At 34.8% G+C, this 23,764-nt stretch overlaps 1 protein-coding gene across 14 annotated transcripts in view; it reads right to left on the bottom strand.

Moving 5' to 3' along the window:
- The window catches only part of LOC105471588 (leucine rich repeat containing 4C), a 1,332,829-nt gene that overhangs the window by 498,729 nt on the left and 810,336 nt on the right, over nt 1–23,764 (bottom strand). For 12 of the 14 annotated variants that reach the window (XM_071074846.1, XM_071074847.1, XM_071074852.1 and 9 more), the window contains one exon: nt 9,864–9,955. The exons of the other annotated variants lie outside the window; for them this stretch is intronic. The gene's annotated coding sequence lies outside the window, so the exon portion shown is untranslated. The remainder of the gene's footprint in view (nt 1–9,863; nt 9,956–23,764) is intronic. 14 annotated transcript variants of the gene reach the window in all.

Below are 23,764 nucleotides of genomic sequence, written 5' to 3'. Positions count from 1 at the left end.
TAATTTTCCTTCTGTATTACTTTAAATGATATTATCATATAGCGTAGTTATAATGTATTGGGTACAACATCATCTTACTTATATTTCTTCTCTCATATCTCACAAGAACCCTGCAAAGTAGAAATTATTAGAGCTCATATTTTATGACCTCTAATATAAGATGAGAAAATTCCTTCATTTCTTTACTGAGAGCTAATTTAACATCATAATATAGTGGAAAGAGTAGGCAGTTTGTAATAAAATGTGGTTTTAGTTTATTTGGTACTACTTGGCTTTGTAATTTTAACTGAACCACTTGCAAAAGAAGACTTACAAAATAATAATAACCTATACAGTGATAAAAATTAAATTATGTTTTATGGTCAAGTGAACAACACAAAGTGTTATATTTATTTAATTAATATTCTGCTTGACTTTGAAAAGAATCTGATATAGGAGAATATGATAAAAATGAGAAAAAAGGATGGATAAAATAAAGGAAGAAAGAAAATATGTAAAGAAGAAAAAAGGTAGCAAGAAGGGAAAGAAAAAGAATAAAAATAAAGACAAGCAGCATAAGGAAGAATGGAGGCTAAACTATTGCTACATGTGAGAAGGCACAAACTCCCTTTTCCTTAATTACCTCTAGACTCCATTTCTGACATTCCCTAAGCAGGGAGGATATTTACTCATAGATCGTGATCGTTTTTACTGTATGATTATGGAGAGTCCCCTCAATAATCAATGTGTAGGAAAACTAAAAGCAGCTGAAGTGAAAAATAAGGGGAGAAAGATATGAGAAAAGCTGGAACTGCTCAGTGTTCTGAACATTTTTATGGAAATTGAGGGTGAGAGATTTCGATATAAACAGGCCATACAAGGCCTTCTGTAACAGTAGCATGAGCAAGGCAGGTAGGGGGCAAAGGGATTTTTTTTTTTATGGGCTTGAAATAAGATTCCCTTAATGTGCTTTGAGAAAGAGGTAAATATAAGCATTTTAATTTTAACTGCAGGAATATCCTTTAAGTTAATACCATATTTAATGTGAGAATGTGAATACAAGGGAGATTAATGTGAGATGGCAGAATAGGAAGTCCCAGACAGTTTTTCTCTACATAGAGACAATGATTCAACAATACATGAACCTATTCATTTGTGAAAAATCCAAAAACCATTTAAGAGGCTTCTGCAATCCATATCAGCACAAAACCAGCCACATCAAAGTCACTAGGAAAATTTATTGTACTCGTTCACCACAGTCCTTCCCCCACCTTATCACAGTGGGACTCAGAGGAAAGTTCCAGCTCCTAAATTCTCCCTTAGGGAAGAAAAGACAGAAACATATGCTCATTGTTCAGAATTTTGGGGTATCTGCCAAAGAAACTTGTTTCTTTCTTACCTGCACCTAAGCACTGACAGAAAAGGGCACCAGGTTGGGGATCATCAATAACAAAGGCAATAGTTTGAACTAATACTCTCTTCCTTGCCATAGTTCCTGCCACTAGCCCAGCATGGAAAGAATGAGAGAAGCCTCCCAACTCCCAGATTATTTCATGGAAGATAAATAATTAAAGTGTGAGTCCTACATTCTAGCTTTTTGAAGGGCTGCACTAGAAACTGGTTTCTACTTCTCTTGCTTTGGAGTGCACGTAAGACCCAGCATTCTCTAGATGGTTGGGGGCTGCTAAGAACAGAAAGAGCTGAGTGGCTTGTGGCTGCTGCAGAGGACACATGGTAGAGCAGGTAGAGAACAATACAGCTTGGTTGTCTCTCCCTCATGGGGAAAAGAGAAGAGTAAAGTGTGTGTTCAATGTTTTGGCTTTTCAGAGAGGTGCTGAGGAGCTCATTTCTTTCTATCAGGATTTGAAGCACTAATGAAGCCTGACAAATTCTAGAAGTCTAGGAGCCAGTGAAGACAAAAGGGATGTAGGTAGTTTATTGTAGCTCTAGAGAAGCTAGAGTACTGCAGACAGATACCAAAAGGAGCAAGAGATTACCAGCTCCTGAATGAAGAAACCAGCTAATCTCTCAAACTGGGAATGTACACACATAAGTTAAGACACAACACATCCACAGGAAAAGTTGAGAAGCCCTTTGAATATTTAGCCCAGCTGAATGGTACAAGTCATGCCCTGTACAAAGCTAATTTATAAACACTAGGAGAGATTTTTTTCAACAGAATGATAACCGCATAAAGTTACAAGGCACACAAATAAATAAAGAAACATGTCCCCGTCAAGAAAAAAAATTCCCAGAAAATGACCCTAAAAAAACGAGGCATGTAAAGTACCTGACAATTCAAAATAACCATCATAAAAATGCTTAATGAGCTTGGAAAAATTATATATGAAGAAGATAATAATATCAATAAAGAGCTAGAAAATATAAGAAAAAAATAAAATTTTGGAGATGAGGAATACAATCACTGAAACAAAAAAGTTATTTGTGGGAGTTCTATAAAGAGAAGAGGAAATGAAAGAAGGAGAAAGCTAATTTGAAAAATTAATGACTGAAAACTTCTCAAAGATGAGAAAGAAAATGAACATCCAGATTCACAAAGTGCAATACGTTCCAACTAACACTGAATGAAATAAATGAACACAGAGATAAGTTATAACAAAAGGTTAATAGTCAAAGATAATGAGAGAATTTTAAAAGCAGCAAGTGGAAATTGACTTATCAAACACAAGGTACTCCTCATAAGACTGTCAGTGAATTTGTCATCAAAAACTTTACAGGGAAGAAAGAAGTGGAATTCTATATTTAAAGTACTGAAATAAGAATACAACAAGAATACTGTATCTGGCAAACCATCCTTCAAAATTGAAGGCGAAATAAAGATTTTCCCAGATAAACAAAAGGTGAGGGAGTTTATCACCACTAGACCTACTTTACAATAAATGCTAAAGAGTGTTCTATAAGTCGAAATTGGTACAGGATGGGGAAGGGAAGTGCTGGGTAGAAAATTTCAGGGTCCCTGGTGAGGGCTTCACCTTCGGGCCTCTGCCCACAGACCTAAATGAGAATAGGTACTCCTGTTTTCATGCCCAAGTGTGGCATTTTTCAAGATCACTTTGGTCTGCCACATCCCCCATCCTGTAACCATAGTGGGCACAGACACAAGTGGCTGGACGTCAAGAGGAACACATCAGCAGAAGAACACACTGATAGATGCCGGTGGGTCATCAAAGGCAGAATGACGCAGATGGTGAGGGAAATTTGGTTGAGGACGGTCATAGAAGAGCTTGGCCACTGAGTAGCCCGACTCCAGGGAAAGACCACCTTCCCACTCCATCGTCCTTTTGGTTCCCATCCATCTGCTGAGAGCTACTTCCACCACTTGCACTCATTCTCCAAGCCCATGTGTGATCCAATTTTTCCAGTACCCTAGGGCAAAAACCTTGGGATGCAGAAGGCCCTCTCTCCTTGTGATGAGGCAGAGTGTCTAATTGAGCTGATTAACACAAGCCACCTGTGGATCGCTAAGCTGAAAGAGCACACATAACACACACCCACTGGGGCTTTGGGAGCTGTAAAAACTCAACCCTAGACCCTGCAGTGGGGTTGGTGCCCACAGTCCCCAAGACCTGTGTGCCTACATGCTCCCTCTAGGGGTGTGAGCTGTGGGGCACCAAAGAAGAAAGCCACTCCTCCTGTTGCATGCCCTGTGAGGGGGGTAAGGAAAACCCTTTCCCATTTCAAAGTGAAAGTATGCTGGTCAGCAACACATAAGCATATGAAGGTATATAGCTTTCTTATAATTTAAATATATAGAAGAATACAGAATACTAATACTGTAATGAAGATATAAAAATAACTTTTAATTTTGATATATCAAAATTAAAATTAAAATATAAAAGAATACACATTAATTCTAACTATAAAATATGTTAATAAATAACTATATTCAAAGCTGTAATTCATGACATTAATAAATTGTGGGGGGGAAAGTAAAAGTGTAGAGTGCTTTTATGTAATTGAAATTCAGTTGTCATCAGCTGAAAATATATTGTCATTATTATAAGATCTTTTATCTAAGCCCTATAGTAACCACAAATAAAAAGCTATAGAAAACACAAAAAGAAAATGAGAAATGAATCAAAGCATGTCACTATAAAAAAGAAAATCAACAAATTACAAAGGAAGACAGCAAAAGAAAAAGGAGAGACAAAAAGCTACAAAATATACAGAAAACAATTGAGAAAATAACAATAGAAAGCTCTCTCTTATCAGTAATTATTTTAAATCTAAATAAATTACCTTTCCAATCAAACAACATAGACTGGCTAAATTGATTGAGAAAAATAAAAGAAAAAAGAAAAGTAAAGGAAAAAATAAGTTCCGACTACATGCTGTCTACAAGAGACTCACTTTAAATTTAGTAACATAGGTAGACTGAAAGTGAAGCAATGAAAAAGATACTCCATGCAAATGGTAACCAAAAAAATCAGGGGTAGCCATAGCTACATCAAACAAAAGAGACTTTAAATCCAAAATGACACATGAGACAGAGAAGGCCACTGTAAATTATAAAAGGACCAGTTCATTACAAGATAACAATTATACATGTATATACTATCAGCATCAACACTCCCAAACATATGAAGAATCATTGACAGAATTGACAGCAGAAACAGAGAGCAACACAGTCATAGTAGGAGACTTCAAAATCCCTCTTTCAGTAATAGATAGAACATCCAGAGAGAAGATTAATAGGAAAAAAAATTTGAACAACACTGTAGATGAGCGGAACTAGTAGACATATACAAAACATTCCACCCAATGGCAACAGAATACACATTCTTCTCAAGGGCACATAGAATATTCTTCAGGATAGATCATATGTTAGCTCACAGAAAAGTCTTAATTAATTTAAGAAGACTGAAATCACACCAAGTATATTATATGATCACAAGGGAATAAAAGTAGAAATCAATAACAGAAGGAAAATGGGAAAATCAAAAAATAATGGAAATTAAGCAATGAACTCCTAAATAAGTAATGAGTCAAAGAAGAAATAAAAATGGAAAATAGAAAATATCTTGAGACAAATAGAAACCTAATATACCAAAACTTATGGGATGCAACAAAAACAGTACCTAAAGGAAAGAGTGACAATGTCTACATTTAAAAAAGAAGAAATATCTCAAATAAACAACAATTTTATACCTCAAGACACTAGGAAAGAAGAACAATTTAAGTCCAAAGTTAACAGAAGGAAAAAAAATAAAGGTTAGAGCAGAAATTTATAAGTAGAGCATAGAAAAACAATAGAAAAAAATCAACAAAAATATGACTTAGTTTTTTGAAAAGATCAACAAGATTAACAAACCTTTGAACTAGGAAAAAAGAGAGAAGACTTAGTAAATAAAATCAGAAAATAAAGAGGACACATTACAACTGACATCACAGAAATGTAAAGATTATAAGAGTTTACTATGAATAATTATATGTCAAGAAACTGAATAACCTAGAAGAAATGAATAGATTCCTAGAAACATAAAACTTAGCAAGACTAAAGCATGAAGAAACAGAAAAGTCTTAATGGAAGTATGACGAGTTAGAAGATTAATTTAGTAATGAAAACCTCCTAACAAAGAAAAGTCCAGAACCAGATAGCTTCACTGGTGAATTCTACTGAACATTTAAAAAATAATTAATGCCAATCCTCCTTAAATTCATCCAAAAAGTTGAAAAAGAAGCAACACCAGTACCATGCTGTTTTGGTTACTGTAGCCTTGTAGTATAGTTTGAAGTCAGGTAGCCTCAAGGATCTAGAACTAGATGTACCATATGACCCACCCATCCCATTACTGGGTATATACCCAAAGGATTATAAATCATGCTGCTATAAAGACACATGCACACGTATGTTTATTGCGGCACTATTCACAATAGCAAAGACTTGGAATCAACCCAAATGTCCATCAGTGACAGATTGGATTAAGAAAATGTGGCACATATACACCATGGAATACTATGCAGCCATAAGGATGAGTTTGTGTCCTTTGTAGGGACATGGATGCAGCTGGAAACCATCATTCTTAGCAAACTATCACAAGAACAGAAAACCAAACACCGCATGTTCTCACTCATAGGTGGGAACTGAACAATGAGATCACTTGGACTCAGGAAGGGGAACATCACACACCAGGGCCTATCATGGAGAGGGGGGAGGGGGGAGGGATTGCATTGGGAGTTATACCTGATGTAAATGACGAGTTGATGGGTGCTGACGAGTTGATGGGTGCAGCACACCAACATGGCACAAGAATACATATGTAACCAACTTGCACATTATGCACATGTACCCTAGAACTTAAAGTATAATAATAATAAATAAATTAAAAAAAAAAAAGAAAGAAAAAGAAGCAACACTTCCAAACTTATTTTATGAGGTCAACATTATCAAATTCAGACAAAGACACCACAAGAAAAAACTATAGCCCAACATCCCTGATGAATCTATGAGAAAAAAATTGCCCCCAAATACTAGCAAACCAAATTTGACAGCATAATAAAATGATCACTCACCCTGACCAAGTGGGAGTTTTCTCCTGGAGTACAAAGATAGTTCAATATATGAAAATCAACCAATGTGATATACCATATGAAAATGAAAGATAAAGATCACATGAAATCTAAATAGAGTTGACAAAATTTAACAACTTTTTACAATAAAAACACTCAACACACTAGGGATAGAATAATATTACCACAACATAAAAAGGCCATATATGAAAAGCCCACAGCTAACCTCACACTCAGTAGTATGAGGTGAAAGAATGAAAGCTTTTCCTCTGAGATTACAAACAAGGCAAGTATGCCCTCTCACCATGTCTATTAAACATAGTCCTGGGAGTTCTAGCTGGAGTAATTAGCAAACAAAAAGTCACAAAAAGCATTCAAATAAAAAAAGGAAGGTCTAAAATTATCCTTATTCACAAAAATTCAATTCACTAAAATTATCCTTATTTACAAAAAACATAATTTTATATGTAGAAAACATTAAAGATTTCACAAGACAACTAGTAGAACTAAATAAGGCAATTTAGCAAAGTTGCAGGATACAAGCTCAATATATAGAAATCAGTTGCTTTTCTATACACTAAAATAAACAATTGAAAAAGCAAATTATGGAAACAGTCCCATTTATAATAGCATTAAAAAGAATAAAATGCTTAGCATTGAAATTAACCAAGTAGATAAAGACTTGCACACTCAAATATATAAAATATTGCTGAAAGGAATTAAAGAAGACATAAATAAATGGAAAGACATGCTGTGTCAATGGACTGAAAGATTCAATACTATTTAAGTGTCAATACTACCCAGAGATATCTACAGATTAAATGCAATTATCAAAATACCAATGATTGTTTTTGCAGAAATAGAAAAGAAATAATCTTAACATTTGTATGGAACCACAAAGGACCCCAAATAGCCAAAACAATCTCGAAAAGAAGGTTGAAAATGGAAGCCTCACACCTCCTAACGGCAAAACATATTACAAAGGAATGGTAATTAAAATAGTATGGAATCAGCATAAGGACAGACATATACCAATGAAACAGAGTAAAGACTTCTGAAAAAAACCCATGTGTATGTAATAGTCTTGGCACGACTACACAATGGGGAAAGGATTGTCCCTTCAACCAATGGTGTTGGAAATACTGAATAACCATGTTACAAAAGAGTAAAACTGGACCCCTAACTTACACCATACATAAAAATTAACCCAAATATATTAAACACTTAAATTTAAGCCCTGAAACTATAAAACTCTTATTAGAAAATGTAGGGGGAAAGCTTCTTAACGTTGGCTTTGACAATACTGTTTTGGATACAACACCAAAAGCAAAGTCATCAAAAGCAAAAATAGAAAAATGAGACTACATCAAGTTAATCGCTTTTGCACAGCAAAGGAAATAACAGAGAAAAGGACAACATATAATATTGGAGATAATATTTGCAAACCACACATCTGATAAAGGGTTAATATTAAAGATATGTAAGAAAGTCTTACAATTCAAAGGCAAGAAAACAAATAACTCAATTTAAAAAATGGACAAAGGGCTTGGATAGACATTTCTCCAAAAAAGACATACAAATGGCCAACAGGTGTGTGAAAAGATGCTCAACATCATTAATCATCAGACACATGAAAATCAAAACCATAAGGAAATACCACTTCATAGCTGTTAGAATAGCCATTATTAGAATAACATCAACAAAAACAACAAAAAATAAGAAGTACTGGTGAGAATGTGGAGAAATTGGAACTCTCTTACATTTTGGGGAGAATGTAAAATAGTGCAGCCACTATCTAAAACAGTCTGGACATTACTCAAAAAATTAAAAATAAAACTACCATATGACCCCAAAATCCCATTTCTGAGTATTTATAAAAAATACTTGAAATCAGGATCTCAAAAAGATATTTGCACGTCCATGTTTCTTATAACATTATTCATAATATCCAAGAGGTAGAAAGAGTTTTCATGTCCATTAACACATGAGTAGATAAAGAAAATGTGGTATATACATGCAATATAATATTATTAAGCCTTAAAAAAGAAGAAAATCTTATCAGCTGCTACTACGTGGATGAACCTTGAACACATTATGCAAATTGAAATAAGCTAGTCACATAAGGACAAATACCACGAGACCATGTATATGAGGTATGTAAAGAAAGTAAATTCATAGAAGCAGGAAGTACAATCGTGGCTGCCAAGAGCTGGGGATAAAGAGGTAATGAGGAGGTATTGTTCAATGGGTACAGAGTTTCAGTCAAGCAAAATGAAAGAGTTCTAAAGATCTGCTATATAACAATGTGCATATAGTTAGCAATAGTGTACTGTACATTTAAACATTTAAGAGGGTAGATTTTATGCTATATGTTTTTACCATCATTTCAAAAAGAATATTAATTGAAAAATGTACTTCAAAATATAATGTAATATTTACATAATAAAAATATTTATGTGACTACAAGAAGTTGAAACATGAGTATTTTATAAAGATTAGTGGTCTGCATACAGCAAAATATCCATATGCACCTACACATATTTTAGCCCTTTCATCAGTTTGCTGATGTTTTAAAAAATATTTTCCAATCTGCCTTCTTAAAATATGGAAGCTGAAATAAATTTAATACAGGCATACCTCAGAGATACTACAAGTTTGGTACCAAATTCGAGCAATAAAGCAAATATAGCCATACAGAGAGACACACAATTTTGTTTTGGTTTCCCAGCGCATATTAAAAGTTATATCTAGACTACATAGTAACCTTTTAAGTGTCCAATGACATTATGCATTAAAAAATAACATACAGACCTTGGTAAAAAAAATATAGTTTAAAAATGCTAACAAGCATCTGAATCTCCAGCAATTGGAATCTTTTTGCTGGTGGAGGGTCTTGCCTCAATGTTGATGCCTGCTGACTAATCAGGATGGTGGTGGCTGAAGACTGGGGCAACTGTGGCTGTTTCTCAAAATAGGAAAACAAAGAAGTTTGGCACATCAATTGACTCTCTCTTTCAGGAAACAATTCTCTGTAGCATGGGAGGTTGTTCAATAATACTTTGTCCACAGAACTTCTGTGACTATTGGAGTCACTTATCTCAAACCTTGCCTATGCCTTGTCAACTAAGTTTATATAATATTCTAAATATTTTGTGGTCATTTCAACAATATTCACAGCATTTTGACCAGGAATATATTCTATCTCAAGAAACCACTTTCTTTGCTCATACATGAAATGTAACTCCTTATTCATTAAAGTTTTGTCATGAGGTTGCAGCAACTCAGCCACCTCTTCAGGCCCCACTTCCAACTCTGGTTCTCCTGCTCTTTCCATCACAACTGTAGTTACTTACTCTACTGAAGTCTTGAAGCCCTTGAAGTCATCCATGAGAGCTGGAAACAACTTCTTCCAAATTCCCGTTAATGTTAATATTTTGGCCTCTTCCTACAAATATTAAACACATGTTTTAAAAGCCATCTAGGATGGTGAATCCTTTCTACAAGATTTCCAATTTACTTTGCCAAGATCCATCAGAAAAATCATTATGGCAGCTACAGCCTTATGAAAATTATGTCTCAAAATTACTTTTTGATTCATAGGGTGAAGAATGGGTGTTGTTTTAGCAGGCAAAAGAAATTATTAACATCCTTGTACATCTCTGTAAGAGTCTTAGGTGACCAGGTATATTGCTAATGAATGGTGATTTTTTGAAATAAATCTTTTTTTTTTTTTTTCTGATCAGTAGGTCTCAACAGTGGGCTTAAAATATTTAGTAAACCATGCTGTAAGCAGAAGTGCTGTCATCCAGATTTTGTTGTCTCATGTATAGATCACAGGCAGAGTAGATTTAGCACAATTCTTTTGGGCTGTAGTTTCAGACTGGTAAATGAACATTGGCTTCAACTTAAGTCACCAGTTGTGTTAGCCCTTAACAAGACAGTCAGCCTGTCCCTTGAAGCTTTGAAGCCGTGAAGTCAGGTATTAACTTCTCTCTAGTTATTAAAGTCCCAGATGGCATCTTCTTCCAGTAGAAAGCTGTTTTGTCTACATTGAAAATCTGTTGTTTGGTGTAGCCACTTCCATCAGTTGTCTTACCTAGATCATCTGGATAACCTGCCACAGCTTCTGTATCAGCACTTGCTGCTTCACCTTGCATTCCTTTGTTATGAAAGTGACTTCTTTCCTTAAAGCTCATGAACCCACCTCTGCTAGCTTCAACCTTTTCTCTTGATGCTTCCTTGCCTTTCTCATCATATAATTAAAGAGAGTGGGTGTTGCTCTGGATTAAGTTTTGGCTTAAGGGAATGTTGTGGCCAGTTTGATCTTCTGTCTAGGCCACTAGAACTTTCTCCATATCAGCAATAAAGCTGTTTTGTTTTCTTATCATTTGTGTGTTCATTGAAGTAGTACTTGTAATTTTCTTCAATAACTTTTTTTTTTCTATTTACAACTTGACTGTTTGGCACAAGAGGCCCGGCTTTTGGTCTAATTCAGCTTTTGACTTGCCTTCTTCACTAAGCTTAATCATTTCCAGTTTCTGATTTAAGGTGAGAGACATGTGAGTCTTCTTTCATTTGAACACTTAGAGGTCATTGTAGGGTTATTAACTATCTTAATTTTAATATTGTTGTAATTCAGGGAATAAGGAAGCCCAAGAAGGAGAAGAGATGGAAGAATGGATGATCAGTGGAGCAGATGGAACACACACAACATTTGTCAATTAAGGTTATCATCTTATGGGAGTACAGCTTATGGAGTCCCCAAAACAATTACAATAGTAACATCTAAGATAACTGATCAGAGGTCAGCATAGCAGATTTAATAAAAATGAAAAAGAGTAACTAAAATGTAACACAGGAATACAAAGTGAGCCTGTGCTGTTGGATAAGTAGTGCCGATAGACTTTCCTTATGCAGGGTTACTACAAACCTTCAATTTGTAAAAATTGCAAAATATTCAAAGAAAAATAAAGCAAAGCATAACAAAATGAACTATATTATAGCTGATAATGTCTGATGAGTACAGAAAACCTCTGGTTCTAGACACTGTAGTTCTGTTAATACTGTCTATGCAATCAATCCCACTGATTTATATATTTATATATATATACATACACACACACACACACACACACACACACACGTATATATTCGCATAAACTCTCAGTAGATCACTGCTGTTTCTTATTAAGAAGTCAGTGGCCCAGTACCTAGACAGCATTCCACCAACCTGAACTCTATTTCCAATATCTTTACAAAAATGAAGCTTGTATGTGTTGCTTCTGATCATTATCTTCATAAATACTTGGTGAGAAATGTGTCTCCATTTCTCTATTTGAAGCTATTTGGGTCATCACAGTCCTATCCATGCCAATATTTACCAGGTGACCCTATTCTCTATTTGATTAAAATAAACAAACCCTAACAGACATTAGTCTTCCTCTTCTCTGTTGAGTGAAGTGTTCTCACAGCATTAAATAAATGTACTAAGTTAGAAAGATGAGGGCATTTTGATTTCTATGATTGACGGAATCTGTTAAAATTCTCTTTAATTGGTAGTTTTCAAAAATTCCATTAAAAATTGCAAGTAAACACCTGCTATGCAGGAAGAACTACATTCCCTCTTAATCTGAAAAATTTGAAAGTATCTATTTTATTGGGTTCTGGGGCATTTTGGATACTTTTTAGGAAACATTTTGGTTGTCACAATGAATGTTGGGTACATAGGTGTTCAACCTGACACTCAAACTAATGAAGAAAATCTGCTCACAATAATATAAAACTGGAATTGAATTCTGTTTTACATATAAATTAAAATATTTGTGGAAGTTTTAAACATATGTGGACTTTTCCAGGAATGAATTTACGATATAAAGAAAGAGAATATCGTATTTTATTTTGTTCAGATCTTCACCAATAGCTGGTCTTCATTTCAGAAAGTTACATGACTAGATGGCCACTTCACTCATTTTTAAGTCCCCATTACCATGGACTTCATTTGCAGTTGTCTCATTCACATCTAGGTGAAGACATCTGAGTACTCTATTATGTTTTCTACCGCAGAGGAGTTTATCTATTTACATAACAATATGCAGTTTTAGAAATCGCTTTCCTTTTATTTCTCCTTTTATTACACTTAGATAGCTATATTTATTTCTAATTATTATTGTATGCATGAGGTAAATAGCATGCATTTTATCTTAAGGTAGCAAAGAAGGAAGGTTTACAAAACACTTGTTGTATAAAGGAGGTTTAGGTCTCAAGAATTCCATATCCCTAAAGTCCTCATTGTTTCCTAGTTGTCCTAAGATCTGAAACTTTTTCAAATTTACTCTATTTTCCTAGTCAAAGAACTTACCATCAAATCAACATTGCTTCTAGCTGTAGAGTAAATTATTGCCTAGGTTGAATTAAATGGATTTGGGCACATTTCTGAGCCTAGTCCCTTACTTCAAATTCCAATTCTTATAATTGCATTCTTTCTTACTATCCCAAGTCTCTCCCCATGGGTCCAGCTTTGTTTCTGCCATTCCTATGCTCACCTCTCTCCTCATCAGATTTCCAGTACCATAGAGAAATAATTCCTTAAATTATGCAATCTATTTTTCTGAAAATATTTTGATATTTCTGAATTTGGTATTCTTTATTATTGGACAGACTGAATGTATAATCATACATGCCTAGGACAAAATGGAATACAGCTTTTGTAGATGTGTCAACATCTTTAATCATTTTAGCATCTCCTTTTCACAGTTATAAGTGACCAAATTTGAAAGATAAATGTTAGTGTTGACCTACCTGGTTGACTAAGTGAAGAGTGTAACTCACTGAGGAAGCAAGAGACTTTTTGAAATGAGGAATCTGACTATATATTTGATATCTGAGTGCTGAAAGCTTCCAAATTTCCACCTCTCCCTTTTTCCTTCTTGCTCTACATCTGAAAAACTGAGTAACAAAGCCTGTGAATTCCCTTCTCTGGCACCATCAGGAAGTTTGAACCATGTGAATTAGGTTGGATAGTGTCCTATTCAAAATTCATATCTATTTAGAACCTCAGAATGTGACCTTATTTGGAAATAGTGACTCTGAAGATGTAATCAGCTAAATTAAAATGAGGTCATATAAGATTAGGGTGGGCTTTTAATGCAATATGACTGATGTCTTTCTAAGTAGAGAAGAGGACACACAAGAGCACTCAGGGAAGACAGCCATATGATGATGGAGGCAGAGATTGGAGTGATGAAGGTACTACCCAAGAAATGACCAAGATTGCTGGCAACCACCAGCAGAAACTAGGAGAAAGGCTTGGGATGTAATTTTCTCTCGGAGTCTCTATAATGAACCAATGGCACTGACACTGTGACTGCAGACTTCTAGACTCCAGATTTATGAGATAAAATGTTTCTGTTTTAAGTCACCTGGTTTATGGTAATTTTTACAGCACCCCCCAAAAACTAATATGCTATGCAATCGTGCAATACTTTGATGGTGCAAGGGAAAGCTTACCCTAGCCCCATTACCTAACACAATAAAGTCTGAAGCCAGAGACAGCTTCTTTGTTCTCTCAAGCCATTTTTGGAACTGCTCACGAGCCTGCCATGCTATCCCTAGAAAGCCTCACTACGTGAGCAATAAGTTTTATTATTTCCTCCTAGTGCAGGTATAACTTCATCAGCCTTGAAATCTGAATCAATTTTGGGTTGTAAGTCCATCTCACTTCCACAGGGAAAAACTACACTTCTGGTCTTTCAAGTCAGGATCTGCCACTGAATAGCTGCATAAATTTAGAAAAGCAGGTGGCATTTTGGGATGTCTATTTGCACATCTATAAATGGGTCAACTGGATCATAATTAGGGTCATAAATATAGAGATTGAATGTCATCAGTCCCCACTCCAAGGTCCGGGGTCAATATCTTTATTAGATCACTGCACTCTTTCCAATTAAGACTTAAGCGAAATAAACTAGGCACAGAAAGACAAACATCTCATGTTCTTACTTATTTGTGGGATCTAAAGTTCAAAACAATTGAACTCATGAACTCGGAGAGTAGAAGCATGGTTACTAGAAGCAGGTGTTGGGGAGAGGTGGAGATGGTTAATGGGTACAACAAAAATATAAAGAATGAATCAGACCTACTATTTGACAGTACAATAGGGTGATTATAGTCAATAATAACTTTATTGTATATTTTTAAATAACTTAATGCAATTGGATTATTTGTAAATCAGAGGATAAATGCTTGAGGGGATGGCTATCCCATTCTTCATGATGTTATTGATGAAGAATGTTCATGCTTATTTCACATTGTATGCCTGTACCAAAACATTCGTGCACCCTATAAATATATACACCTACTATATATCCACAAAAACTAAAAAAAATTAAAGAGGACTGATGGATACTCATTTTCCTTGTCAATTGACTGCTCTAGGAACCTACCCTCAGTAGCTTTTCTATCCCTAGAACATTAGGAAATGTATGAATGCACATCACTAGCGGTGTTTCACTCAACCTCTGGCTATTTTCTTCTAATTTAATAGATTTTTCCCTAAATCCTGTAGATCAATTTTTTCCTTCTCCTAATGCAGCTTCCTTAGTGTTTATGACCCATTGTCCAAGTTAGTCCCTCTTGGTATGTTTTTGTTTTTGTTCCCTCCAAGCTGCTAAACAGAAATGTACATTTCTCAGGATAGGAAATTTCAACATCCCATGATAATTCAGTAACTCTTTATTTAACTTGGCTTCTTCCACACATTTTCTCGGTGTTGCAGGGTGAAGTACTGGAGAATGCACAGGGACTGTCAAGCTATGTTATTCAATTCTTTAGACAGTGCGCTTTGTTGGTGGTTATTATTCATTGCAGGTGTTTTACATTTTATTCAAAACTGTACTGTTGAGTGTGTTAGCCAACAAATGCAAAAGTTTGTTACATATGTAGCATCTTCAGATGTGAAAAATTGAAGTTTAAAAGAAAAAACTACCTGGAAAAAAAAAAAAAAAGAATGAGCCAAGCTGAGAGCTGAGCTGATTCTGTTTAGCAGTGTGGTCTTCATGGTTGAGCTGCAGATAAAGTCTTCTAACCCCTGCAATCTGCTTCTGCATTAGAAGATAATGAGAGGTGTTTTTCTATGTGACCTCTCCTATGCTTTCCATCCCATTATATGTTTAAGTAAAAATATGAAATTGACTAGTTATAAGAGACTAGAATAAATAAAAAATCAGAATCTGGTGTATGAACAAAAACAAGAGAACAAGGAGTCTTGCACTCTCTTATGCTTTCTTTCTGCTCAACAGCCTTAAACAAATCACTAAACCTCCCTGAGGCATAAATTTCTCTTCTGCAACTGGAAGGAGGTAGACCAGAAAGCATTTGAAGACCCCAGATAGCTCCCTGAATTTCTTTGATTCAGTTGGTATTATATTGGGATCATTAAGAAAGAATATGTAATAAAAATAAACCTTCCATTCAAAACTGACCTTTATTGTGGAATATGAAATAATATGTTAGAGCTACAAATAAAATGATAAAGTGTGAATAATTTTTGTTGCTTACTCTAGACTAAAAGGAGTTCAGTATCACAGCAGCCCCATTCAAGCTGCTACTTATGTGTGAGGTTAAAAATGTGTATTTAAAAGACAATGATATTGCCATTTTTCTATTATGCACTGATCATTTAGCAAACACCTTTGCAGTCACTAATGTTTGCATGTAAGAATCCTAACGCTGAGTAACTTTTTTCATTAGTAGGGAAAGTACAATAATATCTGCGACTTTGCACTGTAAACGTATGAGGATATGGAGCAATAATATTTATCCTCAATTCACAGCTGTCTTTCAGAGAATCCAGTGTCTAGAAGGAAACTTCTTTCACTTCCTGTGCTCTACAGGCCTCCAGGCTTGTTTTTTTTTCTGATGAGGGGAGTAAGGGCTGGAGAGTGCATATACCACCAAATTTAATCAAGTAAACTGAGGCTATAATTCTCACATCTTTCTTTTTTATCTCTCCTTTCAGCTATCCTTTTCATCTCTCTATTATAAATCAAAACATCGTCTTAGACAGTCTGCTGTTTTCCTTGTTTTCTTCATCTGTATAGGAAATCAGTGCACCAAGAGTGAGCTTCTTAATACACACATCTGATCATTTATTCTATTTAAATCCCTTTAATGGTTCTTTTTTTTTTTCCTGAAAATATTGGGAACATTTTTAGAACCTAAAGTCTACTTGTTTCTGGCCCTTGTCTACATCTCTAACTTAACTTTACCATTCAGCAGTTCCCTTCTACCAGCAATACCAACTATTTCTGGTTGCCTAGACACACCACACACCTTTATACTCCATGAATTGGCATCTGCTGTTTATTCAGTGTTCACGTAAAATCTTTCTTCCCATTGCTCACCCTTCATCAGTTAAAGCCCTACACTGTTATAAAAATCTGTTTAGAATCATAAAGGCAAGTTGCTTTTTTTGCCTAACTATGTCTGTATCATGAGATGCTTTTAGCAATGTTTGTTTCACAGGTGAGGCAATGATGACTTTATCTGTTTACATGTTAGATACTAAATTTCAAGATGCAGGAAGGATGGAACCTTGTCTAACTCTTTTTTACTATCCTCAGCCCTTTGCTCAGTGTCTAGTACATAGTATGTGTTCAATTAAAGTAATTGACTGGATATACAATAAGTATAACATGTATTTGGTACTTAATATCTGCCAGGTATTGTTGTTTTATCTCAGAGATTCTGATGTATTAACTCACTTAACCAATATAACAACTTTGTGATATAGGTACTCCATTTACTTCTATTATTCTGATAATGATCCAGAAAAACAGAGAAGTTAAAGACTTTGCCCCAGGCCACACAACTGGGATGGAGAGCTGGGATTTGAATCCAGGCAGTCTCATTCAAGAATCTAAGCTCTTAGAGACCATGAGACTAAGGATATGTAGATGACTTTATCCAAGTCCATTCCAGTTTTTAATGACAAAGTAACTAAAACCAATCTCTCAGGATTTCCAAACCAGTGGTCTACTTTGCCATAATCGAAATGTCAACATCTTTGTCACACATTAAACAAATTTCTTATGATTTCAAGCATTTTTATATGCATACTTTGGATTGTATTTTTATATTTTTCAAATCCAAATTTATACTGTAAAATCACCTAATATTGAAAAGCTTTACCTGACAATGGCTGTATGTAAGCAAATAAAACAAAATTAATAATTTTAATGACAGTGGATGTGAACTTAAAGCATAGGAATGAATTTTCATACCAAGGATTCTACAGGGAATCACAAGATCTGACATAAAACCAGTTCCCATGAATCTAGGCTTTTGTCTTCTGCCTCAAAATACCCTGCATATCTAGAACAATTCAATTTGTCCCTTGGCTATGAAAGAAAACTGACTGAGAAAGATGAGTGTGAGAGTCAGGCCACATTCTACCTTTGTGTTTCTGGGAAGTTTCTGAGCTTAGAGGAGATGTTTTATTCTACCCAGTGTAATGCACATTTCAGTTTCTAAAACCATACTTTAGAAGACAATCTTAATGAATTAACTTAATATTATTATTGTTTAAACTTTTTGCTAAAGAAGGAAGCAGTACAGAGTGGAAAAGAGCATTGAGTTTGAGCTTCAGCTCCACTGTTTTCTAAATATGAGACTTTGAATATTTTCCTATTTGTAAAATGGGATAAACATACTCTCTATATCATAGAACACTTGGAATGAGGTTAACGTAGTATATAGCTGGTAAAATCTTAACAGTGTCTATTTTTAGCAATTATTTTAATAATCAGGTAACAATAATAATAAATTTTCTTTGGGAAGATCTACCCATTAAACTAACATTAAAATGTATCTACACATACATGATTTATTATTATTTTTATTCAAATTTAAAAAATAGTGGGAAGATTTTAAGTTCACTGGAAAGACGTTTACTTATACATTTATTTTTTGGCATCATATGACTACAGGAGCTCTATGTTGTATGTTAGAATTTACCAAGATTTGCCAGGGTCTTGTTAGCTAGCTAACAAGAGTCAAATCTCTGTTTTTTTCATTTGTAAAATGAGTTGGAAAAAATGATCACTAAGTCATTTTCAGCTGAAAGAATATATTGATATGTTCATCTTTAAGCTGCAATATTTATTTAACCTCAAAAAACTTAAAAAAAATACTGAAATTTCATTAAAAAGAGTTATAGGAGAAAATAGTTTAGGAAATATTGAGGTATATAATTATCTGCTGCTATTTTAAGTTCTAAAGATTGTCTTGATGCCATTCTAGCAACAGGGGAATCTCTTTGACCTAATTTTATTTGCTTATTTATCCAGATATGAAAATATTTTTTTGGTTCATACTCATTTTCTTGACAGCAATTTAGATTACAGTATAAGTTTGGAAGGCCTAAAGTAACTAGTAGGATCTAGAAAGTAATATTACATTAGAGTTCACAAGCTTTATTCACAGTAATTCCAAGCATAAAGGATTTATTTCTGACTAGCAAAATTAATTTCTTCTGCTAATTGAATGCTATATATGCACAAAACTTACTAAGGTGCCAACTTGTTCCAACAGTGTCCTGGCTGCTGGATGACACGCTGAGCATGAATAACATACAAATGTTATCTCTTGACAGTAGCTCACTTCTTCCCTGGAAATACTGCACAGGGAAAACATGAGAATGCATTTCCTTAAGAGATTCTGTTTTCCAACAATAGCTTTGGAATTTGGTCCTTATCTCAACAGAATGAGTTAAAATAATTTATTATAAACCCTCTACATTATAAAAACTCACAAATTAAAACAATGCTTCAAAATAGTAAACAATTTCATGAAATCTAAAATTCATTTTTGTTTTCAAAAATCTGCCTGTGTGTGCAAGTGTGTGTATAGAGAACTTCTGGTAGACAAGACATTTTGTTTTTCTGCATTTCAGTATATCAAAAGCCACTTGCATATTCAAATGTAAGCTCATTCATTGAAAAATAGAGAGTACCTGGGAAAGAGTTGGCCTATTCTGTTTGGTCAGTGTGTTCCACCCTTGAGCAAAAAGTTAGAAGCACATTCTATGATCATGGACATTTCAATATCCTATCCTGCAATCATTATAAGATATGTTTTTTTGACCTTAGATTAATTTAGTGATGTAGAAAATTATAAAACTTCGTTAAGAAGTTGCTTCCATGCATATGCTTAAAATAGTCTTTAGTTCATTTTGCCCCCATTACTATTTCCACCTGAATTAAAAATCAGATGAGGAATAAGGTGATTTTCTGTAGCAGCCTGTGGTCAAAGGAAAATTCCCAGATGTGGCAATGACCACTATTCTCAGAATCCTGTCCCAGTAAATTACTCTAGTAATGTTAGAATTCATTGATAGATACCAAGTCAATCTTAATGTGTCCCAAATGGTTTTTCATTTGAAAGTTTCTGAGTCTCCCGCATGGCTCTCTGAAGATGAGCCAACCTGATTCACAAAAACCAAGCTCTTCCAAAAAGTGAGGCTGATTGCTTTTGTAGGTCCGAAAGATGCACAACTAGTGGCACATACACTTGGCTGGTAGTCTTACAACAAGTTATGTAAGTCTTTGGAATCTTGTAGGGTATAGTATAACCTGTGTTACTTTACAATTATAGCATAATAGAAAAAAACACTGAATTGAAGACCTAAGATCTAACTGGGCCTTAATATCAGTAAACCATAAGTCTGGATAAATGACTACCACATTTGAATTTAGATTTTAACTTCAAGTCTAGTGTTTTCCTATTTTAAAATAAGACCTTTAAGGTCATTTATTACTAGCAAAATCAACAAGTTTCTGAGGCCATAGTAAACTCAAAGGAATAAACAGTAATGATCATAGTAAGTGTAAGAGAAATAATGTTTAATCAGCATTCATCAGAGTTCAAATATTACAAAAAGAAACTAAGATCATATAGTATTCAGAATAATACTATAGTATTAATATTATTGTCTTCTTTTGCAGATATGACAAAGAAACATTTTAAGTAAGGTACTCAAGGTCACATGGCTAATAATTGCCATAGCTAAGATTTTAACCAACATATGTTGATCTATACAGTCCATGTTCTTAATCACTATGTTATACTCAATTCTAATTAAAGTAACTATTGTGAAACTTTGCTATAATATTGTATTAGTCTGCTCTCATGCTGCTGTAAGAAGTACCCAAGACTGGGTAATTTACAAAGAAAAAGATGTTTAATGAACTCACAGTTCCACATGGCTAGGGAGGCCTCGCTATCATGACGGAAGGCGAAAGAGGAGCAAAGGCACGTTTTACATGGAGACAGGCAAGAGAGTGTGTGCAGGGGAACTCCCCTTTTAAAACCATTGACTCTCGTGAGACTTATTCACTATCAGGAGAACAGCATGGGGAAAACCTGCTCCCATGATTCACTTATCTCCCAAAGGGTGTCTCCTAGGACACATGGGGATCATGGTAGTGACAATTCAAGATGAAATTTGGGTGGGGACACAGCCTAACCATATCAAGTATATTCTTTCAAAGTATTCTATAACATTTTGAGCCACTGAATACCATCAAACCTACTGTTATAAAATTTCTTATTTTTTCCCAAATGTCCTTGTCCATTATATTCCAGAAAGGTAAAGTCACTGAGCAAAAATTTTTTTCTTCTTTATTTACCTTCAAAAATTATCAAAAATAGGATTGCTGTCATCACTTCCACTATAACAAACCTTTCCCAAACTCCTATTCTTTCTTATGCAGATTACTTCAATATTCTGCTGGATGATCTTTCTTAGGAGACCTTCTTCCTCTTCCTCTCACCAAATCTAATCTCAAAAAAAGCAGCCAACATGATACTATTAAATGATAGGTTGAATTGTGTCTGTCCTCTGCTCAAAATTTCCCAATGCCTTTATTTTTCACTCAGAATAAAAGTGATAAGTCCTTGTCAATAGAGTACAAGGCCCAACATGGTCTCCTCACCTCTCTACCCTTTGCTACCCCCATATTTTCTCTGAACTCATCTTCTGATGCAACCGTCTTTGCTCATTGTGCTTCAAACACAGTAGTCCCCTTCTCTCCCTCGAAATTGTTCTTTCCTCTGCTGGAATACTCATTTCCCAAACATCTTGATTATTTGTTCCCTTACATTTCTCTTTCTTTACTCAAATACCATTTTCTCAGGGATAATTTTCCTAGCCATACTAGCTAAAATTCAACCCCAAGACCCTTATTGCCCTTTTCCCTGCTTTTTTTAAAAAAGCTCTTATTGGTAGCAAAATGCTATGTGTTTCATTGATTTGTCAAATATATTGCTGTCTCCACTTATTCAAAAGTTCCATGAGAACTTTTTTTGACCAGTATGTTCCTAGTACCTATAAATGTGCTTCACATAGCACAGACTTTCAATAAACATTTACAAATGAATGGATGAACAAATGTCTCCTCTTTTGCCAAGCACTATGCAATCTCCTTATGTTGTTTTCCACTGTCTGCACTAGGCACCCAGCATTGTGTGAGAAGGAAGCTCCAAGACTTGTACATCATTAACGTCTGGGTCCTAAAACCTTTGTTCAGTTCTTGTTGAGCTCCACAAATAGTCCTATTATCCATTATCCAGATCTATATACATCAATTCTCTTAGTTTCTACTTTAGTTATTTACAGAAGTGATTCTGTTCAAATGACTGCAATTTTGGATCACTTTCCATCTAAGTCTCCTCAGATAAATATTCCTTGTACCCTGACCCAGCACAGCGGCTCTCCATCTCAGTGCCACATCAGCATGGTGACACATTCCCTCAATTTGCAAATGATAATCCAAATATCTTCTCCTCTTTATGTAACAACAATGATTTTTCCTACTTTCTCTGCTTTCATTTAAGGCTCCTAGCTTTGCTAAAGTTCTTATTCTTAATCATTTATTCCCACTTCCATATAATTCAGGATTCCCTTTTTTAAAAGCTATCAACTATACTGTTTTTGTTTTTGTTTGTTTGTTTGTTTGTTTGGTTGGTGGGGTGGGTCATGCACTTGGATGGGTCTGCAAATTGATAAGCAATTGTAGACTTTTTCATCTAGGGTTACATTTTAGACTAAGGGAAATTATTAAGATAACACAACAACATGACTATCCACAGATATTTCCCTTCAAAAGCAAATTGTGTTTCCCATTAGAGAGAGAGAGAGAATAAAAGTCAGTCATCATTAATTAAAAGAGGCAGAGGAAATAGCGAATGTTGAAACATAGATTATGATTTTCAGAGTTGGAAAGTATGGGAATCTACAGTTGAATGTCTTTAGTATGCATTTATCAAGCATTGTACAAATGAGAGTCTGACTTTGGAAGAAAGTGAGCCTTAAGTATGTCTTATTCTTGTAAAATACAATTTTTAAGGGACTTTGTATTTAGGGAATAAAATTCTGACTAAGATGCTCAGAGGAAAAAATACTTCGTGAGCTACATTTGCCTGGACAAGTAGCTGCACTCTGATACTAATGTCTTCTTCCAGATGGCACATAGAGAAGAGTTTGCACCTTTAATGTATATGATTGATTAGAGACAGCCTGTGATTGCATCCCTGAGGATAACAGATAGACAACAGAATACAATTTCTTATCTTCCTCTACTCTTCCATTTGAGCACTTAGATGCTGAGAAACTCAAGCGTGAAGAAATATTTCTCTAAATTTTCACTTCTTTCCAGATTTTAACGTCCATCAAGTGTTACTCCTTCTATAGAAAGGCTCCAGCTCTATTTCATGTCAGATAAACAGCACTGGTGAAAGAGTCACATAATATTGTAATGATGTCCTATGTTGGTTTTTTGGAGCAATTTGGACCCCCACTGAATTGTAATTTCCTTACATTGGGGTTTCAAGATTATCTAAGTTGATTTGAGCATCAAGTCTGCTAAGGGACATGCCACTTGAAAGGATATAGCTGTCTAGAAAAGGTAAGATTTTAAAAGGGAAATAGTTATTTTCTATGAAGGACTAATTTTATTATAACCACATAAAAGGTACTATGTGATATTAAAAAGATCATAGGATATAGAGTCCAATGATCAGAGATTAAAACCTAATTCATCATCTTTTAGAGTATGAGATGCAGGGCAAAACAGCTTAATCATAGCATTTTTTTTTCTAATGTGCAACACTCTCTCAGAGGTACTGCTAGTCAATGTGTGTGAATGTGCTTTGTAAATTATAAAGAGTTGAGGTCACATTTAGGCAACACATTTAAGAT

This window comes from Macaca nemestrina, chromosome 12 (genome assembly GCF_043159975.1).
Source record: "Macaca nemestrina isolate mMacNem1 chromosome 12, mMacNem.hap1, whole genome shotgun sequence".
NCBI classification, from domain to species: domain Eukaryota; kingdom Metazoa; phylum Chordata; class Mammalia; order Primates; family Cercopithecidae; genus Macaca; species Macaca nemestrina.
This window is presented reverse-complemented; position numbering and strand designations above follow the sequence as displayed.